Source organism: Clarias gariepinus, chromosome 10 (assembly GCF_024256425.1).
Source record: "Clarias gariepinus isolate MV-2021 ecotype Netherlands chromosome 10, CGAR_prim_01v2, whole genome shotgun sequence".
Lineage (NCBI taxonomy): Eukaryota > Metazoa > Chordata > Actinopteri > Siluriformes > Clariidae > Clarias > Clarias gariepinus.
Genome location: NC_071109.1, coordinates 17567449 through 17588780, shown reverse-complemented (window position 1 = coordinate 17588780; position 21332 = coordinate 17567449). Strand labels below are relative to the sequence as shown.

At 40.2% G+C, this 21332-nt stretch overlaps 1 protein-coding gene across 1 annotated transcript in view; it reads right to left on the bottom strand.

Moving 5' to 3' along the window:
• The window catches only part of gria1a (glutamate receptor, ionotropic, AMPA 1a), a 113274-nt gene that overhangs the window by 12278 nt on the left and 79664 nt on the right, over positions 1-21332 (bottom strand). The gene's annotated exons all lie outside the window — the stretch shown is intronic.

Genomic DNA, 21332 nt, shown 5'->3' with positions numbered 1-21332 from the left:
GCTGTGGCCAGTTCATAAGTGATTCAGCATGCTTCCTCTTTCACAGTCTGAGTCTGACTAACTTTGTAGTAGTCACATGTATCTTTAGGTTAACCCTTTAGGGCCATCCTCAACAGCAGTGAGCGGTCTCCAAGTGATAGGAACTCCAACCAGAAGCAGGGCATCAGGATGGATCTGGCAGGTCTGGGGTGCAAAAGGGGTCAGCCATTCGTTTTAGGATAATTAAAACAGATTAAGGTAATTCCAGCTAAAATAATAGAAATATGACAACAGAGTTATTGATGATTGATCATTTATGCATGCATGTAAATAAAATGAGATTTTTGTTTTGCATGTTACATATAATTATTATTTCATTATCACAAGTAAACATGGAGTGACTGTTGGATGGTTATGGTCATATTTACTCACAATTATGGTCAAGTATTTATTTCTAATTTTGGTAATAAATGGTCATTTTTTGACACCTTAGTTACATATTTTTACTTGAATACTTTTATATTTAAGTAATTATTGCAAACAAAAGAAAAATCAATAAAATCAATGTGGTGGCATCATTCAGTGCAATTGAAATGGAATCTTTAAAGAAACAAAATCTTTGCGACTGCAATTTTCTCCTTTTTCATTTTGGAGGTAATCAGACTTTAATCAGGCTGACAAGCCTAGTTAATCATGAAACTTCAAAGCTGCGGTCAGGCCTCAGACAAAAAGGCTAAATGTGTCTGCTTGTTAAACAGACAGTCTGGGGCTGTGTCTGTCATCTAAGCAGCCAGACAAGGAGCCAACTCAAGTGCAAATAATAAGTGGTATATTCTACCTTTGTCTAATATAATTTCTAGACATAGTATTACTTGAAACTACGACAAATAGTTGCGCAAAGCCAGATGAGACACCAGCTTAATAAAGTTGAGGAATGTTTAAAAGATATTAGGCACTAGGTGCTTATTAACTTCCTTCTACTTAATTCTGACAAGATTTAAGTATTTGTACTGGGACCACATGCAGCTACTGTAGAAGTAAGCATTCTGAAGGTATTTGCCATCCATGTGTTAATCTCATGAAGACATGCAGTAAGGCTACTAAGGAAAGAGAAGGGTTTAGTAGGCAGATCAGCCTGTGTATCATCAGTGAAAATGAACGTAATATTAGTGAAGAGATTTGGCAATACAGAGGAGGAAAATGATTAAAAGGAGTTGCACCAGTCCTTAGCCCCGTTAAGAGTAATTGATAAGTTCCATGAGTGGAGATTTTAAAGGCTAGACTGAGAGCCAGTAGAAAGAAGATGGAGAATAGAGTCAGGTGCACAGAGAAAGCCACTGCTGATATTAGCTAAGTTGGCTTTTTTTAGGGGGGGGGGGGGGACCTGATTGTGAGACTGGTGTTGAGACACAACTACCCTTTCACATAGGCCTACAGTTATTCATGTTGCCAGAGTGTCCACGCCAGGTTTTTCAGTGTATTGTAGTTCTAAATACACAAAGAGGCACAAACTGTTCCCGAGGAAAGAGAAGTCGTGATCATTGAGGTTATAGGGGATAATATAAGGTAAGCAGGCTTTAATGGGACTTCTGAGGACAAAATTCAGTTGTCAAGTAAAGGAACAAAACATTTGTTCAGGAATGTGATTTCCAGTTGGAAATCTGAAGTTACACAAAAGAATGGTTGTTGACAGACTCAAGGTACAAGCGAATGGTGGTGTACTCTGTATAGTGCTATAGTGCCAATACATATCCAGGGTCTTCTTCCAAGAAATATCATTGCAGGACCAGATAAAAGCAATTTGTAGATCCAAACAAACCAAGGTACAGTAGCTATAGTACGTAAGTTTAGCTCAGAGAAGTCTTTGTACAGTTGTCATGTTTCTGTGAGTCCAATTTATGCTTCATGAGAAGGTTTTTTATTATTTGTTCATTTGTTGGTTTTGTTCATGATCAACCGGATATTGAACAAGTATGTATGTAGTTGATGCCGCTGCAGGTTTAGCATATTATGGTCAGTCCATCAGTTAAAGTTTTTAAAATGCTGAGGGCCAACATGACAAAATTACCAAATAGTCTTACTGTTGCTGCTGTTATAGTTGAAGTTTCAGGGCCATTTGGGATGGATGTATTTCTGATAATGGAGGATATCTTGATGAGGCAGGAGCTTTCTTGGTGGCTCATTCTATGTGCAATGATGCTGTGATTAATGAAAGCATTTTAAAATTTGCCATGAGTATTCAACTAAAAATGACTTATTAAATTCATAAATTAAATAAAAACAAATAAGCAGTGGTAGTCAAAAACACCAGCATTTACTGACCCGTTCACATCTGAAGGGTTCATGGGCATGGAGTTTTTAGTTAACTTAGATGTTCTTAGATTTGTTGGTTGTGGAGTGACTGAATTCTTTATGCCCCAGAGTGAACTTAAAGCGAATGTTTTCTCCTTTAAGTTATGCTGGTCCTGCTTGCACTCGGTACAAAATGTACACTGACCTTATTCATTATGTGCTAGAGAGCATTATTAAGGTTCTCTCTCTCTCTCTTTCTCTCTCTAGTACATACCCTCTGGACCTGTGTGACCCAGCCCAATGCCCTACTTCTGGTTAAAGTTCTCATCATTAAAAGCCTTGTTCAGACAGCCAGGACAAATTAGGTGTTTGGCATATCTAGATTCAAATTGGATTCCTTAAAATGTGTCTCAGTCTGGACGCACTACCCAAGAAAATCATGTGTCAAACTGTCCAGTCCTCTCTCGCAACCTGATGCAGAAGTTCAAGTTCACACGATTAAATGGTATGGAACATTGATCCTGGTGAAAACCCATTGAAAACCAAGCAGGGAGACGATGAAAGAAATGGAATTAAAAAAATATTTATTTCCATGTAGAAAATGAAGTTGCTTTTGGAATCGTCAGTATGGCCAAATTAACAATGTTTTCAGAATATGAACCTTAACCAAAGTATGAAAATAAATAACAGAATAGTCCATGAACAGAGAACAAGGTGAAATGTCTGAATGCACTTTGGAAGGTTGCATCAGTACAGGCAAACTAGAGAGAATATACAGAAACAGAGTGATATATTAGGAAATAACGTACTCGATGCAAGCCCCTGGCATCGTTAACAAAGCCACCAATGCAAATAGGTTGAAAATATGTTAGATTTGAGCTGCTGCTTTGAACAGAGCCAAACCCAATCAGATCACTTTTAAATAACAGTGTGGACAGTCAGTTTCAAGAATCAAACTCGTGAAACAAATAAAATTTGACTGCTGTCTGGGTAAGGACTTAGAGACCACTCTCGGAGCCCTATACGTACTGTGAAAAGCTCTACTTAAAAGCCATAAGCCATGGTTTTATTCAATTTGGCTATGATGATATAAAATTGGAATTGCTCTTATGGTTTTAGGACTGAAATTAAAGATACCACTGAACAGTTGGTAATCACAACACAGTTATAGAATGAATTTATTGTCTCTATTACCAAAATGAAGATGAGTTTCCAGTTTGAGTCTTTCAAGCTTTTTTTCCTGTAATTTCAGTGAGGTTTCCCTTGCTACTGTCCTCTATGGCTTGCTCAATAGGGATTTATCGATGAAGCCATAAACTTATACAAATTTTAAATAGTTAATTTAATGTTTACATTTCGATTTGGCAAAGTATTTTAGGCAGAAGAACACGTAATGCATAAAACTAGAAGACAATGGCATTGACAAGGATGACTCTGCTGCCAACAATTCTATTCCTTCTTGTTACTTCTTTGTATAACTCAAATATCTTTAAAATATAATACAAACAGAAAGGAAAACAATGAAGAAATAAAGCTAGTTTAGACATTTCCCCTTGCCGTGACCTTCACCCTATTTGGCTCAATTCTCAATTTGGCTGTTTGGCTTTTAGTTCATCTGTTGGTTGTAATGATAAGTCCTTATAAAGCCTACAAAGATTTATTGACTCTTTCACATACCAAACAAATGGAAAAAGAACAGGAAGAAAAATTAAATGTTTGTAATTAAAGGGGCAGAAAAGTAAATCCACTTCAGGTTCGAAACAGCTGTATTACCTATTCCCACTAAATTATTTTCTCGCATATCTGAGTTAAGAAGCTGAGGTCAGAACGCCAGATTAGCCTTTATACAGCACATACGGAGTACGGGGGCACCTTGACAGTGTTGGGGCTTGAACCTCCAACTTTCCGAACAGTAACCCAGTGTCAAAGTTTGAGACAACACTGCCACCAATGCCAGTGTGAAACAGAACATAACCACTTGATAGCACAGAAATATAGCATAATGCTACTGAGGAAGACATTTGGCTCCATCCATTAAAGCAGTGGTTCTCAAACATTTTCTGTCATTCCCCACTTAAGGTGGTGGGCGAATTTTCAAGCCCCACTTCTCAACAAAATGATAACGAAAACGTCCAAGTGTACTATTTATTGAAAAATCTATTTCTAAACCAGTAAGATCAAATAACACCAAGTTTAAAACAGATAAAATACATGTGCAATTGTTATAACAGGCTTACTTTGTCACTTATCTAGAGCTTTCTTTCAAAGAAGTTAAGTGGCTTATTAACGTGACTGGGGTGTGTTGTCGATAAGTGTCTTCCTACTTTGTCTCATGCTGTCTGCTGCCAGCGGTTTAAGACACAAAACACACAGAGGTCTCTCCTCTGCCCCCACCATCCCCACCATGAATCCAAGCGCAACATAGGCTTCATCATGTTTTCCTTTCGGCTGGCTTTTTGGTTGATAAGGCTGATAGTGCTGAATCACCTGCTTATTTGTGGTCCATGTAACAAATGTATCCATTGATGTTATTATGCTCACTACATACAGTACGCTACTGTGTTATGGTCTAAAATGCCCCCGACCTAGGCCACGGATTGCCCACCTAAATTCATAGGTTTACAGTTTACAAATTACAAATTATAACAAATGAATTTAATTATAAAGTAAGCAATATAAAAAAAAGGTTTTATAGGGGGAAAAATATATAAATTATATATTTTTTTTCATATACCACATGTATATTTTTATATTGCTTATTTTATAATAAAAATCGTTTTCTGTAATTTTTCACCACAAACAATATTTATTTAGTGTAATTTGTGATAAATAATTTGTTATTTGTACATTGACAAACCCCTGCAAAATAAATGTGCCATAAAATAATCATTTTGGGGGATTTGTATTAATCGTCTCGACGAGTGTCATGTGCCTAGGGTTAATTATAATAGTAATAATATATTTGATAATAATAAACCTTTGAGTATATCTCCTAATATAATAATTGATAGAGATTATGTAGGGGGGCAATCCGTGGCAGCGGGGATTTTAGCGAATAACACCTGTTTGTGCCCGCGGTAAAGTTAGTTTGATACTGTATATCTCCGAATTTAATAGCTGCGTAAATAAACCCGCAAAAAAGATACCCACATATATTTCCTCTCTACATTATCTTTAAGCTACATCCGCCTTAAATTATACATGTTTAAAAGCATAAACACCATTATTCTCTACGGCGCAATGAATGATTTAGGGATCATCGCAAAATACCGCATAGCAACAAAAAGCGTAGAACGATATTGATCTTCCCTTCTGTTCAGCGCCTGAAGGATCAAAAAGCAACTTTGTTGCCACACTGGAAACTAGAAATGCCAGACTAGTACTGGCTGATAAAATATTAATGTTTAACAAAAATACATAAACATCAGAATACACATAGGAATGAAGGACGTATAGATGAAATGACGTATATAATACCGAATGTTTCCTTATATATCGTTCCTCTGCAATTAACATGCCGACGTTAAACCGTTATTGTTGCACTATGGTTCCACTTTTTCTTTGATGTTATTTTAATTTACTTGTATTAAGGATCCATTTCTTTGTGTGTCATTATTTAATTTCGAGTGTCTGATAAAGAAAATAAAGATTAAATAAATCAATAAAGAGAAGCATGAATTAGAATAGGTACTTTCCTATTATTTTCCACCAATTCCCTCCCGTTCATTGCGCTCCACCTGTCATATCTGTATTCCCCACTAGTGGGGCGCGCCCCACACTTTGAGAACCACTGCATTAAAGTGTGCCCCAGCAAATAATTAAATCAGGATTTATTTATCAAAGGTTTTCGCTGGATGCGCTTCCTCACTTACCCCTCCCTATTTTATCTATGTTTGGGACCTTTTGTCTGGGGTCCTAGTACCACTAGTAGCACTGGTGCTCCCCAGGGTTATCTACTCAATCCACTCCTGTTAACGATGACTAATGACCATGCTGCAGTCTACAGTTCAGATCACATCAGCAGGTTTGCTGATGTCAATACAGTTGTGGACCACATCAGCAACAATAAGTCAACATAAGGGAAAGAGGTGAAACGTATTGCAGAATGGGGTAGAGACAACAATCCATATTTATATGTTGATTATTTTTACCTCTAGGCCTTGTTCACACGGGCATTAAAATCGAGCGTTTTTCTTGCGTTCGTAGCGTCCGGTGAGCGCGGATCAAGCGGCGAGTGTTGATGTGCGTTTGTCCGGCTGCGCGTTTATACGGCATTAAAAAAAACGTTGCATGCAGCTTTTTTTTGCCGTTTAAAACCCAACGAACGCAAGAAAACCACGTTCTCTTCACGTTCATTTTACGCTTCGGAGGACCGGATATATCCCATGATCCTACATGCTATACATAGGGAAATGCGGAAAGGGCAAAATAAAATAAAATAAATTGTTGAAAAACATACGCGAAAATATTCGCATTTCTTCATAAACCACAAAAAACTTCCTTTAATCTGACGTTGTGCAGGCAGAGAGTGAACCCGGTAGCGGCGGGATTTCATATCCAGTTCCCGACACTGCCCCCACAGGTTAACACACAAAAATTTTTTGGGGCTGCAGGCTGACGTTAGACAGAGACAAACGAATGCCGGTGTAGAAGTCAATCAAGCGCCACTACAAAACGCAACATAAACGTCTAGGACGTTTAGAGCAAGTTCATTTATCCAAAAACTTAACGCCCGTGTGAACAAGGCAGACTTAGATAAGTTGAGTATATCACTGACCACTGTCAAACGCTACAGGGTTCTTAGTGTACACATGGCAGAGAAAAGCCAAGCAGTGCTTTAAAGACATCCAACCTCACCCCTCATATTCACACCACCATCAGAGTTAAGAGGACAGAAGAAAGCATCCTCTCATGGGAACAGCATAGTCTCTGGCTGCAAGATTGCAAGTGAATATTGAGAACAAGAACAATTGGATCTCTTTATCCACAATCATCCTCTTGTACAGTAACTGCTCCATCCACAAAGCCAGCAGCATTGCAGACGAACCCTCTCATGGACTTCTGCCATGTATCAGAGGATGCTGCAGCATCTGTGCCACCACCATAATCAGACACACCTGGACTATTCAACACCTTACCCAATACAACTACTGTCCCACTGCACTCCTGCCCTTTACAAAGCTCAAATATCAAAAATATATTTTGCTGCCAATATCACTGCTACATTTACTAATGACTGAGCAAAAGCTCTCGCGCTACATTGTTCTGTTGCCCTGTGCATTCATTATTCTATGTATTTATTGTCCTGCACTTATCTACACTTTTATCAATTTTCACTTTATGTAGTCCTGTGTCATGCTATGTGTTGCACCATGTCATGGAAAAAACATTTTTTTCAAATGTATACAAAATATACATATCTAAGCTGATTTTAATCTTTTCTGAAAGGAAACAATAAGCTTTAAAAACACAGAGTATGACCTCAGGCAACAAGCCTAATAGCTAGCTCCAGTCAATAGCAAATAAGTAAACACTGCAGCAAACAACCAGATACATTGTCATGTTGATTACCATATGTGTATTAATGGTAAATAGCTAGATCTTTCTAGATTTTTTCATATTTGAATATTTGTTGCTTTTTTAAATTGTTGTTATTTCACAGTTTAATGTTAATAGCTTCTTACTAAGAGTGGTTTAAAATTTTTATTTTGGGTAAAATGTCTGTGAAAATGTCACAGTTGGTTTTCCTAAATGTCATAGCGGTAGGGAGACATTACTAAGACATACCCTCTGCTCCTGTAATTCAACAAACTGCTCTACTTTTGAATCCTATAGGTTGCCATTGCCATTAATATTCATAGCTGTCCCTTGACTTGGGGGTAATCACAAGCCATCCTCCTACTGGTATATTTTAGACTAACCTTGCAGCAGTCGTTAGCATTCAATCTTTGTGTGGTAACAACAACTCTTTTCACTCATCTCTTCTGCAAATTCATCAACCTGTATATTAGATCCTGTACCGACACATTTTCTTAAACAGAAAGTACCAGCAATAACAGAACCCCCGTTAAGAATAATTAATTCTTCACTCAGCATTGGTTATGTTCCAAAATCTTTTAAATTAGCAGTTATCAAACCAATAATTAAGAAACCTGACCTCGACCCCTGTCAGCTGTCCAGTTACAGGCCAATATCAAACCTCCCCTTTATCTCCAAGATTCTGGAAAAGATAGTAGCGGAGCAGCTATGCTCACATTAACATAGAAATGGCATACATGAACTGTATCAGTCAGGATTTAGGCCTCACCACAGCACAGAGACAGCACTAGTTAAAGTAGTAAATGACATCCTGTTGGCCTCTGATCAGGGTTGTGTAACTATGCTTGTATTACTCGACCTCAGTGCAGCTTTTGACACCATTGATCACTCTATTCTTCTTTACAGATTAGAAAATGTAGTAGGAATTAAGGGTACAGCCCTCTCCTGGCTCAGATCCTATCCGACCCATCGTTATCAGTATGTAGACTTAAATGGTGATAATTCTGCATGTTCTCTAGTGAAGTGTTCCGCAGGGTTCAGTTTTAGGTCCACTGCTTTTTTCCCTTTACATGCTTCCTCTGTGCAACATAATCCGTAAGCATGGTATTAGTTTTCATTGTTATGCTGACGATACACAGTTATATGTCTCAGCAGAACCTGATGAGAAAAAACAGCTTACTAAAATTGAGCAATGTGTGTAGGACATAAGAATTGGATGCTAATTAACTTCCTTCTGCTTAATCCGGATAAGACAGAAGTTCTAGTCATACGACCGCATACAGCTAGGAGTAAAATTTTAGATTACACCATAACTTTAGATGGCCTTTCTGTTCCATCAAGTGCAACAGTGAAAGACCTTGGTGTGATTATAGATTCCAGCCTTTCATTTAAAGCTCATGTAGATAATATTACCAGGATAGCATTCTTTCACCTCAGAAATATTGCCAGGATAAGAAATGTATTGTCGCTAAACCATGCAGAAAAACTAGTTTATGCTTTTATCACCTCTAGGTTGGACTATTGTAATGCCTTACCTACATACCTTAATAAGCTTCAGCTAGTCCAGAATGCAGCAGCGAGAGTCCTCACTACAACCAGAAGATATGAGCACATCACCCCTATCTTATCTTCACTGCATTGGTTCCCTGTGTTGATTTTAAAATACTACTCTTGACATATAAAGCATTAAATGATTTAATAAATTATTTAAAAAAATTTATTTAATGAATTAAAAATCTATATATATATTGTGGCGTAGGCGGGGCGGCGGCTGACGACCATCATGCTTTGCAGAAAGGGGTTGCTGTGTTTATCATGTTGGGTAAGGGTGTTTGGGTTAGTGGCTTCGGCCATGTTTGTTTGTTGAGCGTGTGACCTGTTGAATGTGCTCTGGTTTATGCTAAGGCTAAATTGGAAGTGGTTCTCATGCTATACAGTGCTGTGTTAAATAAAGCACTCCCAGCCATTGCATTTGGCAGCAATTAAGCTCACTCGTATCTCTAAGTTCTTTCCGGCGGTAAAACGCTACATTGGTGTCAAAAGTGGGATAGAGAGTTATGAGCTGGAGCGCACTACGGAGGACCTACGAAAGATCCAAGCAGGCCGCCGGGTAGCGGAGCAACTACTGGGGAAGAAAGAGCCTTTTCCTGATGGGGCTAGCGCAAGCAAACCAGGGTGACCGAAGCGGAGCAGTGAAATGAAGATTCCGGCACTGGATCTCGGAGCGGACTCATCGAGAGTCCCAGCGCCGGAGAAAGCTACAGCTCCGTGCGCCGGCAGCCGGCAAGCTGCAGCTGCGCCTTCCCTCCTACAACGGCGCAGTTGAACCCTACGCATTCTTCGCCCAAGTAGAGCTAGCCGCCGACTTCGCGGGCTGGTCCCCAGCGGAAACCGGCGTCAGAGTAGCACTCTCGCTGGAGAGCGATGCGCTCCGGGCACTGGAAGACCTCCGGCCCAATGAGCGGAAGGACTGGGCAAAGATACGGGAGTCGCTCCACTTCCGGTTCGGCGCGGGTGACCGTAAGGAGGCAGCGTGCAAGGAGTCCGCGCCGGGGCTATCCATAGTTCGAGCCCAATAAGCAGGAAGAGCTAGCTCATCGCGCATTTCTCCGGGCACCGCCGCGGCTTTGCAAGCACATCAGGTTAGCGGCACCAGCCTCCCTTTCTGAGGCGCTGCGTGAGGCCGAGTACGCTGAGCCCATAATGGCGGAACATCACGGCCAAAGAGCCGAGCGACCTTCCGCAGCTCGGGGCCGCTCGGTAGGTGAACCTAGCCGGGAACAGGGCTACCCGGTGTGGCTAGACAACGAACAAGTCTCCGGAGTTTTGCGGCGATGCCGTGGCACGGGACCTCGAGACTACCGTTGCAACGTTCTCAGGCCTGAGAGACAGCGTACTCCAGCAGCCGGTAAACTAGCTCTGGAGGGCACTAAAAGGAAGCCGCCTCCCACAACCGTTCTTGTTTCCCCAATTAGTGGATTCAACTTCCGCTCTGGACGTTTGGGAAGCCGCACTGGGATTTATGTCAACTGTGTGCTGGACGGCGTCTTACTATGGGCACTCGTGGACACAGGCTCCACTGTTTCACTGCTGTGCTGTGGATTACTGGGGCAAAGCGAGCCTGACCCAGCCTTTAACATTCGCATCGTGTCTGGAGGCTACATGAAGATACGGGCTTGTCGCACGGTGCGAATCCAAATAGGTGAGCGAACTCATTTACACGAATTCTTTGTGGGAAATATCAAGGAGGACTACATTTTGAACTCTGCGGAGGCCGGACTGCCTCAGGACAATGTTGCCCCCAAACCCCTTCCCCGCAAAAGGACTCCGGCGTTCCTAAGGCCGACGGCCTTCATGCCTCAGAGACTGAGTTCGTCATGGTGACCGGGGACGGTCACAGCTCGGGTGGGCAGTGTGGCGTAGGCGGGGTGGGCAGTGTGGCGTAGGCGGGGTGGGCAGTGTGGCGTAGGCGGGGCGGCGGCTGACGACCATCATGCTTTGCCGGAGGGGTTGCTATGTGTTCACCATGTTGGGGAAGGGTGTTTGGGTTAGTGGCTTCGGCCACTGTACTGTAGGTACTGTACTGTATACTACATGAACTGGAAAAGGAAATGGTGATTATGGAGAAGATGACATTTTGTAAATCAGAAATATGTGTGATTTCACACATAACGGCTGAGAAAGACGAGGAAAATCTAAATATGACCCAATGAATGCAAACATCACTCACAGTACAGGCTCCAAATCCTGGTCCTGGTGAGGGGTGTCTCTCGCACATTTTAGTGTGTTATATATATGAAAAAAAATTTGACCACTGATTTGACCACTGAATTATTACAAAAATACTTGTGCTGTGAATTTAATAATATAATAAATTGGCATTATTAGTAACTATTCTATACTTTATTGCCCATAAAGATACATTAAAAATATTCTTTGAGAGATTTTTAAAAATTAAGTAAAAATCAAAAACTGAAATCTCTTCACAAATGTATCCAAACCTGTTATTCAGAACTTCATAGAAACCCGTTTGTAAGGGCCATATTTCATTCTTGTGATTTGTTGTTGTGTTTATTTCATTTCAATTTACTGGTTAAGCATTAAGCATTAAGTCTATTAAGTTTATTAGTTTAGCATTTAGTATTATACTCGTAAGTTGTATTGTGACATCATACCACAGTTGTGTAGCTGCATGTCTATCACGCACATTAGTTGTTCAGTTGTTAAGATACGAAAGGATACAGAAAGGTGCGAAGAACAAGCTTTTGACTGTAATACTGTAAGCTAAAGGATACAGTAAAGTTAATTGTTGTAACTGTAATCCACTGAAGCTACAGAACACAGCAAACAACTTGTCGTGACTATCAACTGTAACAATCGTTGTACTTTGATGCTTGAAAATAAAACAAAAGACAAAGAAATCAACGAACGTCTGGAGTTGTGAGTAACACTGTGTAACAAGAAAGATACGTGTCAGAACTTGTGAATAACATGCACATACACCGTTTGGCCGGCAATTACAGCTTAAGTCTTCTTGGATATGACTTTCCAAGCTTTGCAAACATGCATTTTTTTTTAAGGTTATCCTATTCTTTATGGCAGATCCTCTAAAGATAGGATGATGAACATCTTCTGGTCTCTCTACAGATGCTCAATTGCTCTCAGTCTATCTCTTTACCGCTTATCCTGTACAGGGTCTCAGGAGGCCAGGAGCCTATCCCAGGGGACTCACGGCATGAGGCAGGGTGTGCAAGTTTAACTCAGGGCACACAGACACACACACTTACTTACACACTACAGGCAATTTGGAAATGCCAATTGGCCTACTCAACATGTCTTTGAACAATGGGAGGAAACCACAATACCCTGGCCAAAGTCACTAAGCACAGGGAAAGCATGCAAACTCCATACACACCGTCCTGAGTCAGGGATTCCACGGGGGCTCAATTGAGTTTAATTCTGGGCTATGAATGGGCCATTCGAGAACATTTATAAACTTGCCCCAAGGCCATTCCAGTGGTGTCTTGACTGTATGCTTGAAGTCTTGTTAAAAGGTGATGTGTTGCCCCAGTCTGAGTTTGAGTGTGCACTGGAGGAGGTTTTTTCAAGGATGTTTCTGTATTTGGCATTTATCCAACCCCTCAACTGTTGCCAGTCTCTCTGTCTGTGCCCTTGAGAAACCTCCCCACGGTATGATGCTGCCACCACCGCATTTCAAAATAGGGATGGTATTAATCAAGTGATCTTCATTTCCTGATTTCACCAGACATGCTTGCACATCTATTTTGCTGCTCTTTTAAAACAGTTCAAGGTTGTGTCAAGCTTCTCTTATTTTAAAACAATCAACAATGTGAACATCTTCATTTTGCTCAAATTTCGCTTCATGATTAACTCTGGCCTCATACCATTAAGTATTTTATTCACTGTATTGGGGCTGCACGATTAATCATATTTTTATTATGATAACGATATTTATAACCCACGATCAGTTAAATATAAATAAATATTAATAAAGATAAACATTGTCGCGATTTAACAGTATAAAGACCAAACTGTTTTTTATGGGCGAGTTTACGGATTGGACTACGTCACTATGACATTACTGCGTCTAGATTGCAAGCGCTTTCTGAAGCAGTAGAAGTCAATAGCAGCAATGAGCAGTGAGGGGTTTAAAAAAATTATCACAACACTTGATAAAAGATATTGAATTCCGTCACGCAACCATTTTTCCCAATGAAGCGCTGCCCTCTGCGAAATGCAGAAAATAAATAAAAAGAGAAATTCTCAGCCTTGAATATTTTGCTGCCACAACCGACTTATGGTCAAGCAGAACTGCGGAACCGTATTTGAGCTTGACAGTTCATTTTATTGACAGCGAGTTTGAGATGAAAAAATATGATTAGGGCAGCATCTGTGAATAACTGGCCGAGGCTACACTGCTTTGGTCACAGACTTCATTTAGCCATCGGTAAGTTGTATGTTTTTTTTCCCAGATATATTGAAACACTTTGACAATTTAAAAATATTAATTGTTGTTGTTGTTTTAGTGATATTATAATGACAAATTATAATGACAATGAGTCATATGTCTACAGTATAATAATCATCACTTTTTTTATTCTGCTAATCTATCAAATTAGATACATTTAAAAGTAAAAAAATACTTGATTAGTCAAATACTATTCTGTAACATGTAAAAAAAATTCTTATTTGATTTTATTACAAGTTGATGTAAAAGAGACAGTTTAATTTTAGATATTTACCACAGCTAATAAAAACTCTCGTGATAATAATTTTTTCTGTTATCGTGCAGCCCCACACTGTATCTATGGTACTGTATGTCTCCTCCAGCAACATTATTTATAAGTGTTTAATGTTTGGCATTCTCTTGTATATCGTTCAAAATAAAACCCTCATAATAAATTGTTTGACAAGATAACACAATTTACAACGAAACCCTAAAGCCAAGTATCACTTAAACTTAATTTCAGTATGTTTCCAATATATGTAATAAACATATGCATACTAATTGCTTGGGATTAATTAGGAGTGCTTAGCTTCCACTGACATTGCATGTTGTGAAAAGAAAAACAAACCAAAAAGAAATCACTGCTTTGTGCCTAAATCCCCAGGGAGCTTTTTCATCATCAAGTGCATCTGCAATGTATATAAATATTTGTGTGCATATGTGTCAACATTAAGCATGTTTGCCAAAATGTCAGGGTGTATCAACCTCAGGCGAGCAGTCAAGTATAACAAAAACAGAAAGGAAGCCAAAAGGTTACTGACAGAAAAAGGAGTGTGGTTGATAAATGCAAAAACAATGACAAACAAAATCCTCTTAAGCAGTGAAAGATTAAATGAGTGTGAAGAAAGGATGACATGGTGAAAAACAAAGGAAGGAGCAGAAATCAAAGTTGCTAAAAGTACATCAACTTTCAAAGGGCTACAGGAATAAAAACTTGTCTAATTTAAAAACACACATGCAATTTAGATAGTATACACCCATTAGCTGTAACACTAACAACAACATTTATCACAACTCATTCAGACAATTGGTGGCAGGATCATGTGCACTCAAGGCTCATCCTTGCTGGCAGAGACCAACGGCTGATCCCACAGAAAAGTCAATGTAGAACAAATCGGAGAAAAAAAGTCAATGCTGGCCATGATACATGCACATGGTCCAGCAGGCAAAAACCCAAGGCAGCCGACCTGGCCTCCAAACTTCCCACATCTCAATACAATCAAGGACCCATGGGATGCACCGGACAAACAAGTCTCCTATCCTAAACCCACAGCACCCAAAGGAGCATCTGCCAATGTCCTGGTGCCAGACACCACAATTACTCATGTTTACTTGTATAATTAACATACAATGTTGGAATAAAGACATGAATGACAAACTGCTTAAGACAAACATTAATATTGACAGCCCTTATATACTCTATATATAGGGGCGGTCATAAAATTTGTATTATTGCATGAAAAAATGAAATTGTAATTTGAGTACGTTAATGAACATTTTTTCTTGGTTAAAAAAAACACGTTGTAGTCCTGCACAATGCTGCCAGATCAAAACAAAAATGGCACACCAGGTTGAAAAAAATTGAAGCGCGTCTTCTTCATGGCTTCGCTAGCTCACGAATCTTGCATGCGACTTGGGATACAAAATTCTGCCTCACCCCGCAATCCCCCGACCTCACACCCAGTGACTTCTTCTGCTTCGATCACTTGAAGAAACCACTGTCGAAGTTTGACGTCGATGAGGTGCTTACCAAGGAACTTTTTCTCAAAAGACAAAAGGAAGGCTTCTTCAAACACGGTCTCCACCAGCTCATCCATCCTTTGGAGAAGTGTGTCACCTTAGGTGGAGGATATGTAAAGAAGGACTAAGTTCACTACCAGCAGTCATTTTACAAAAAAAAATCTTAGCAATAATATATAACATACGTAATACAGAGAGGATCCTGCAGCTGCTCTGTATACTCTCTGCTGGAGCGTGTATTGGGTTGATTGTAACAGCGTAAGCCAGACTCTGTTTAGACCCAAGCAACAGCTGTGTGTAAATGAGAACCTCTGTTCATACACGCTACATCAGGTTCCCTCAATAAGCCACCACAGTTACTTTATTATTCCTGTCCTCATCCCTTATGTGACTGACATGTGCCTTTGGGTTTGTGGCTTCTCTTCTAAGATAAATTGAGAAATTTTAAAGATAGAATTAAAAAGACAAGCAAGAAATAACATAAGTATCAGCATTCCAGAATCACATCTGAAAATATTATTTCTAATTAAACACTGGCTTCCTTGTGCACTAGGTTTGTCAGTGTGTGGGATGGAAATCACATGCACTCCTTTAGTACTAATTCTAGTTTGATATATGAGCTTACTCATTAGCGAAACACTGCATTTCACAGGCAACAACAAACTATCCATATGTATTTTGGAAACCTTCACGCTGTTCATGGTAACAGCATTTTACACACTTTTTATTAGTCTTTACTAACTTGTGTACTAATAATTTTTTGTTAAAATTACAGTGCATGCAATGTGTACTAAAATAAAATTCCCAAGTACTGTAAACGAGAACTTTTGCCAATAACCATAACTTTGTATGTAACTTACTATCATTGACATTTAAATTAACATGCAATATTATGCTGAATAATACAGTATACTGAAAAAGATATCCAACTGTATTATATAACTAATTATCATATGACAATTACAATCCTTATCACCAATCAATTAATCTTCCTGCTGTATTCTCACCTGATTTCTAAGTGACTCTAATAGACATTTTCAAATATTTATCATACTGCATCCACCCACGCATCCAAGACCACATTAATGATGCTATTCAGTGCCTACAAAAGTGACAAACAGTTGGAACTCATCCTATTTAACCTATGACAAAGAAAGAAAATGCCCCCTCGACTCAGGGAACGTCTAACAGTCTTCTCAACTCTAAGTTTAGCAAGTGACATCGAATCAACATGGATGAGCACAGCATCAGCAGTAAACAAAACATCACCTCTGAAACCCAGTTTCCACCTTCACCTACAGGTTGCCCTGGTTTTAAAATCAGAACTTTGACATGCTCTGATGGGATTCCCCACAGCAAAGCAACAAAGCACTAAGAGCAGAGCTAAGGTGAAATACTCAAGCCGTACATGAAGCCACGGAAAAGCCAATTACTTAAAAATAGCTCTATGGTGCATTACAAGGGTCTACAGATCCCTACAGAGAGACCTGTGATAACCACCACCAAGAGCTACAAGTGGTATTATATTTCAGAGCTGCCAACTCACACACATTGAGCGTGAGACTCATGCAAGCACTCATCTTTACACGCTCTCACGACATACTTACAATTTTTCACGCTGTTATATTCAAAACAGTTGTCTGTGAAGGATGAAAACAAAAATTATTCAGCTCCAGCCTTTGATGAGTCAGCTATAAACAGCTCTTATTTTGATGTTAAATCACTTCGATCATTCTGGTGCACTCTGACTGCAATATACCTGTGTATTAAGGGCACCTTAATACACAGGTGTATTGCGGTCGGAGTGCATCAGAATGATCCTCCGCCACTTTTTTGCTTCAAGTAAAGAAATTATATGAGGAGAGTGAAAAAAGTATTATACATGAAGGAGATCACTCACTCAGTCATCTATACCGCCTTATCCTGTTTTCAGAGTCGCGGGGACCTGGGGCCTATCCCAGGAGTCTTAGGGCATGAGGCAGGGTACACCCTAGACAGGGTACAAATCAATTGCAAGGCACACATACACACACTCATTTACACACTAGGGGCAATTTGGGAATGCCAATTAACCTAACCTGCATATCTTGGGATTGTGGGAAGAAACCAGAGTACCCGGAGAAAACCCACCAAGCAGGAGAGAACATGCAAACTCCATGCACACAGAGACAGGAATCAAGCCTGGCTGGAAAATCGAACCCAGACCCTGGAGGTGCAAGGAGACAGTGCTAACCACTACACCACCGTGCCGCCTGTCAATATTACAGTAACATTAAAATATCTGCATTGAGTTTAATCATGTAGCATTTTTATAATCATAAGAACGCTCAAAGGCTAAAAAAACCTGATTAAGAGAGAATATCGGACGGGCCCCTTTAAAATCGTGTATGCACAGAAGTAATGCCATTGTTTTCAGAATTTCATTCCAAGCTTGGTGAAAAGTTGACAGCTGTGTATAGCGGCAAGGTGGTTAGCACTGTCACCTTGCACCTCTAGGGTCCGGGTTTGATCCCTGCTTCGGATTCTGTGCGCATGGAGTTTGAATATTCTTCCAATGCTTGGTCGGTTTCCTCCTACAGTCCACAAACATGCAGGTTAAGCTAATTGCCGTTCCCAAATTGCCCATACTGTAGTGTGTGGATGCTGACCGGACGTTGATTTAGATCAATCATCACAGCTTAATCATGGACAGCTTTATACATTTTACTATTTGAGGAAAAAATATTCACTACTTTTCACAGCAGTTGCTAACAAAAGACGAATGAGCTTAAATCCACAAAAGTTGAAAATAATACTTATATAATTGAAATGACATAGTTCTGAACCTAGAATTGTACGTCTCAATGCAAGATCTGTCCCTTAATATCCTTGCATAAGGTCTGAAAAGTATATTTTGCACACATGCATGCACAGACGCACACACATACACATGCACACAGTGGGGCTGATAATGGTACTCAGTCAGCAGTGCTCTCACACTGTGCCACTCCAGAGGAAATACCTGTGTCTTCCTGTGTTGCCATGGCAGCAGCAGTGCTGATCAGCAGTGAGGAGGGGTTTGGGGACCCTCAGCTGCTTTCAACCACGGCAAACCAGAGAAAATCAATTTCTCTAAAAGACCATTGTGGTCTTTTGAGCTGTCTTGAATCGCTGTACTGCTGATACTCTCCTCATGTAAATCCTGATCCCATAGCTTGTTAATACACAATTTCTCACGTACACTACTGTGAGAATTAGCTGTACTACTGTGGCAATGCAATTGTTTGAAATAGTCATAAGAATGCTACTGTAGTGTGGGGAAGTATGGCTTACAAGCTTTTCTATAAAGGTATTCAATCGTAGGTCTGTTATTACACTAAAGCCTGATAATAGACCTCATTTATCAATATTTAAGGAAAGTATGGCGGTTTTACATCTTTACCTGTACCTGGTCAAAATATAGATTGTATACAGTAAATTGGTATTTACTGTATTTTTAAATTTTACATCTCCACTACTGTCAAGAGTGAAAAAAGGTGGCTGCTACAAAAAAAATAATAATAATGAACGTCAATTTACATAAAATAATTTAATAAATTCCTAAACCAGATTCCTGTAGAACCTTCTGATAAGCTTTCTGTCTTCTATCTTGCTCCAAGCCTCCAGTTGCAGATCCTTTAAGTCCTGTAAATTGTGAGGTAGGGCCTCCATGGATCCGACTTGTTTTTCCAGGACATCCCACAGATGTTTGATTGGATGGGATTCTGGAGAAGATGGAGGCCAAGTCATCAACTCAAACTCGTTGTTTCATTCCTCAAACTATTCTTGAGCCTTTTTTGCAGTGTGGCAGAGCACACCCTGCCCAAAGAGTCTACAGCCACTAGGAAATACTGTTTCATTTACATTTACATTTAGGCATTTGGCAGACGCTCTTATCCAGAGCGACTTACATTTCTTTATCTTATTACACATCTGAGCAGTTGAGGGCCTTGCTCAAGGGCCCAACAGTAGCAACTTGGTGGTTGTGGGGTTTGAACCTAGGGCCTTCCGAACCGTAGTCCAATGCCTTAACCACTGAGCTACCCCAGCCCTTTCCATGAAGAGGTTTATTTGGTCAGCAACAATGTTTAGGTAGATTGTATGTGTCAAAGTAATATCAAAAGGACTCACAGCACACAAGGTTTTGCAGAAGAACATTAACCATTGAATCATAATGTCTCCACAGTCTTCTGTGTCAAATCCTGGTGCTATTTTGACACACATGCACCCGGTCATCCACATGATGTAAAAAAATATGTGGTTTATCAAACAAGGCCACCTTTTTCCATTGCTCTGCATTTTAGTTCTTATGCTTACAGGGCCATTTTAGGTGCTTTTGGCAATAGACTTGAGTCAGCATAGGCAGCATAACTGGTCTGCGACTAGGCAGCCCCATTTGACAAGTCTGGGTTATGAATATGCGATTCTGTTCTAAACAAGAGTTCAACTTTTTCAGCAATTTAAATTACTATAACTCTTGTATTGGATTGGACTACAGAGGCCAACCTGCTCTCCCTATGTGCAGCAATGAGCCTTGGCTGCTCATGACCCTGTCAAAAGTTTAATGGTTTTCCTTCCTTAGAATCACTTTTAGTATGCCCTGACCACTGCAGTTTGGGAACATCCAACATAAGCTACAAGTTTGGAGATGCTCTGCCCCATTTGTCTAGCCATCACAATTTGGCCCTAGTCAAAGTCTCCCAAATCATTATGCTTTTCCATTTGTGCCCATTTGACTTTAGGGCCAAGTCACTATGTTCCCTTTCAAAAGCTACACTCGATGCTGTGCGAAAGCGCAATGGGAAATGTTTCGTCGTGACCGGTTGTGAAACACGTGTGTGTCAAACACGGCAAAAATTTTGCCATATATATAACCTCGGTCAGGTGACGTCATTCGATTAGGTGCACCTGGAGGTTATAAATAGGCATGAACCGCAAACATCCTCAGATCTTTTTGTCTTCAGGATCCGCTTTGTGAGTGTGCATGTGTGCAAGCACTTTTTTAAAAGAAAGCGAAAATAGGAAGTGTCTCATTATAAAGATGGCAGAGTCCGTCCCTCCGTGTAGAAGAATATCTCGCTGAGGGCGATCTTCTCGCTTTCTGTTTTCATTGTTTGGGGGAAGAGCACGCTATCTTGGGCTTGAGGAAACAGGTAAGTATTGCGATTTATTGATAAAACGAAACCGCGAGCCGCACAAATTTTTCGCGTGCATATCTGGCGGAAGCGCACGAGACAGAATTTTCCTTTTCTCTTGCTCTCTCGCCGAATCATGAACCTTTTACCTTCCACTTCTCAAGCGCGCTTCAGCGCTTCTTGTGAAGGGGGGGGACTTTCTCTCTCGCTTCCGCAGAGATGGAAACTATCACTTCAGAGCGCTCCTCTAGTGATGAGCCAGTGTGTTAGTTGTTGTTAGAGGTGGTAACGCGCGGTCTAACACGTACACCTCGATTCGCCGTAAAAATAAATTAATTAAATAAATCCCCCAAACGCTCAAAGTTAGATGACAGGTTTCTGTCCGGTGGAGGGGCCTCAATGATGGCCCCTCCCCTTCCTGGTGACCTCCATGAGTTAACTCTTTCACAGAATAAGCCGTATTTATCCTGAGTTTTTGTGCTATTGACATTGATTTGTTCCAATGCCATTGATGAAAGCGCTGTCCTTTATGATGATGTCCCAGATCAGAGGGACGCTTGCAGGCTATCTCTCGCCTGGGAGCTCATCCTCCTGGGAAAAAT